General features: G+C 36.3%; 1 protein-coding gene across 2 annotated transcripts in view; it reads right to left on the bottom strand.

Annotated features, from left to right (window-relative positions):
- Positions 1-3,533, bottom strand: part of GSTCD (glutathione S-transferase C-terminal domain containing) — a 133,547-nt gene that overhangs the window by 29,887 nt on the left and 100,127 nt on the right. The gene's annotated exons all lie outside the window — the stretch shown is intronic.

Below are 3,533 nucleotides of genomic sequence, written 5' to 3' on the forward strand. Positions count from 1 at the left end.
TCCACCATGAAGGATTAGAGAACTGGAACCCAGAGGTGAACTCTATTTTGCTTCTTTTTACTTTTATTCCTATCCAACTTTTCTTTCAATAGTCATTAACAGAAAATCTATGAAAAAGTCCTTGAAAGAGAGGAAACAATAAGTGAAACATTAACTTCAGAGTCATAAAGTGTTCAATAAATGTTTACTGGATGAATAAAAATTAACAGTAATAATCTCTTCCCTCTATCCCTCTCAGAGACATAGTGTAAAGATTACCTAATTTCAGCACATTGCTTAAATCACTTTGGAGAAAAGAGACCTATAATAATAAAAACATTTTTATTATTTAACTGGCACATCCGTGAACTCTTAATTCTTCTAGTTAGGACACTTGGAACATAGGTGTCACATTGTTTAAAATATATCAATGGTTATTGTATTTAGAAATAAATTAGATTTTCTTATTTCTTCTTTGAAACTTCCTTTCCTCATGAGTGTGTCAGACACAGAAATTTAATGCAATTAGGGATTGAGGACAGGGCATTTCCAAGTACAAAATGCCTTGGGCCTAGCAGCATGAAAACATCTTAACTTTTCTTTCAAAAGCTACTAGTCAAGTCCACTAAAATATCTTCAGAAGAATGCATAAAATTATTTGTTTTTACAGATTTCAAATGCACTGTTCATAAGAGCAAGATTAAGAAAATGTAAGAGAGTAGCTCTCAGTGATATAGATAAAATAAAAAACCCAGATAATCTTTTTGGCTTGATCAAAAATTATTTACAGATACAAAGTTTCCCCACTCCATTTTCATAGAAAAATTGCATGGATTTTTTTCTTTTCTGTTTTCCTTCTTTCTTACGTTACTAAAATTAAAACATTGGGAAACTTTTAGGGAAAAATTTAAAAAGATCTATATGAGAGAAGAAGTCCATTATCTCATAATTCATAGGTAATATTTCTGTATATATGTACTTCCAGCTATACCCATAAGTTCATAATTTTCTAGATGGCATAGGAAACATTATAATATAAATCTTTTTGTGCCCATGAATTTGTTTCTACACTACAAGTTTTAATGGCTGCATAGTACTTTATTAACTATCTATACACAACTTATTTAACCAATTTCCTATTGTAACAATGCGGTCATCATCATACAACTGAATCATTGTGTGTATTCTTAATTATTTAGCATGGCCTAATGTGAATTTCAAACATGAAAAGCATTTAAATCAATAGTTTGGTGACTTCATTTGTGAAGACAGTTTCATGTAGCTTTAAAAAAATTAGTTTCGGGCTTCCCTGGTGGCGCAGTGCTTGACAGTCCGCCTGCCGATGCAGGAGACGCGGGTTCGTGCCCCGTTTCGGGAAGATCCCACATGCCGCGGAGCGGCTGGGCCCGTGAGCCATGGCCACTGAGCCTGCGCGTCCGGAGCCTGTGCTCCGCAAATGGGAGAGGCCACAACAGTGAGAGGCCCGCATAACGCAAGAAAAAAAAAAAAAAAAAAAAAAATTAGTTTCATTTTTCTCTAATAATATAATGGCAAAATATTTACACAGAGTTAGTGAAAGCCCTTGTGATCTCACCTTCAGTGGATAGCCACTCCTAGGAGGTTTTATTATGACAATTTTCAAACACAAGGCAAAGTTGAAAGAATTAAGATTCAGTGAATGGCTCTATACCCTCCACCTAGATTCTACCATTAGCAACTTACTAGACTTGGTTCATCACACTTCTATCTATCTATCCATCCCTCTATCCATTCAGTCATAAATCCACCTAATTATTTATTTTTATTATGGCAATACAGTTTTGATTTGGAGGAAGAAGAATAAGAACAAGGAAGGGGAGGAAGAAGGGGGGATCAGAAGGCAAAAAAGGAAAAGTACTTTTGAGGCCCTTGGGAGAGCGAGAGTCACAAATGCTGCTATTAAATGGAGCCACCACGAGGCAAGAAATGAGCACAAGCATTTTAGTCTTTGCTCTGTTTGTGGATTTCTTAACAGTTCTTAGACAAAGGATTTTCATAAAACAAAGTCAAAAGAAATTATCTTTTGTTAAGAACAAGGAGATAAGAAAATAGTACTTATTTAATGGAATATCTAATAGTAAGTTCTGTACTGTACTTTTATTAGATATTTAGAATGACGTAACTTTCTTAGGTCTGTTTCAAAAGCAAATGTTGATGAAGATCTGTTCTTCTTGCTACGTCTGCCTCTTTGCATACGAAGAATCTGTGCTTAAATGAAGGTTGAAGGCAAAGAGGTACCTTTCAGGTTTGTGTTTAAATAGAGAGACTATTAAGGTGCCCATAATATTCACAGGTTGGGCTAAAAATACACTAGCATGATGCCTCAGTGCTTTATGGAAAACTGCCTCTAATGAAGCATTCCTCCTCACCATTCTAGTTTTATAAGTGAATAGGGTCTTAAACACATTGAACAAGGTAAGAAAGTGGTATTTTGAGACACCATATTCATTTAACAACCAAACCCTACTTTCTATTTATATCCAACATTCTTGTGCCTGACACTATTTACAAGCATAAAAATATTTACATATTTATTTATTTATTTATTTTTGGCTGCGTTGGGTCTTTGTTGCTGTGTGTGGACTTTCTCTAGTTGCGGTGAGCGGGGGCTACTCTTCGTCGCGGTGCGCGGGCTTTTCATTGTTGTGACTTCTCTTGTTTCGGAGCACGGGCTCTAGGAGCGGGCTTCAGTAGTTGTTGTACACAGGCTCAGTAGTTGTGGCTCGTGGGCTCTAGAGCGCAGGCTCAGCAGTTGTGGTGCACGGGCTTAGTTGCCCAGCGGCACGTGAGATCTTCCTGGACCAGGGATTGAACCTGTGGCCCCTGCATTGGCAGGTGGATTCTTAACCACTGTGCCACCAGGGAAGTCCCTATATTTTTAACTTGACTAAAAACGATGGTTCTTTAGGTGTCATCATGGAAAAACAAAACCCAAGAAACAAATGTTTTAATACAAATGATCTTATTTGTGCTGCAATGTAATCCTCCTACATTGGAGTCTTCTCCTTGTCTAATTCAAGTTAGGAGGAACCTGATTAGACAACTTCAATGTTGTTTGCATTACCCAAAAAGAAAGTACAAGGAAAGGTAAAGGAGACAATTTTTAAACTAAGGAAGAGCCATATTAGGACACCCACATTTTTGGTCAGTTCAAAGCATCAAATAAAGCAGAAAAAAACCCCCAAAACCCATGGATGGAAAATGTGCACATGTGCGGCCAGGACACCTGTCCAGTCTAGTAAATTGTGCTTAAGATCAGGCAGCTCTTAATTTACTCTTTCTCAGTCTGAAGCAACAAAGTACCTTGAATATTATAATTTACTGGTAAAAGGAAAATGGTTGGGTGCTTGGATACATATTAGACTTTATTTGCTGTTTTGTTTTCCAAGTATTTCTTTGAGATGTAGTATACCACCCACATTCTGTGAATTTTTAAAAAATATAATTAAATATGGAGACAAAGAAAAGGGCTAAAACTAATGGTTCAGAGATTTTTTTTTTTTTTTTTTTTTTTG

Source organism: Lipotes vexillifer, unplaced genomic scaffold (genome assembly GCF_000442215.2).
Source record: "Lipotes vexillifer unplaced genomic scaffold, Lipotes_vexillifer_v1.1 scaffold22, whole genome shotgun sequence".
NCBI classification, from domain to species: domain Eukaryota; kingdom Metazoa; phylum Chordata; class Mammalia; order Artiodactyla; family Lipotidae; genus Lipotes; species Lipotes vexillifer.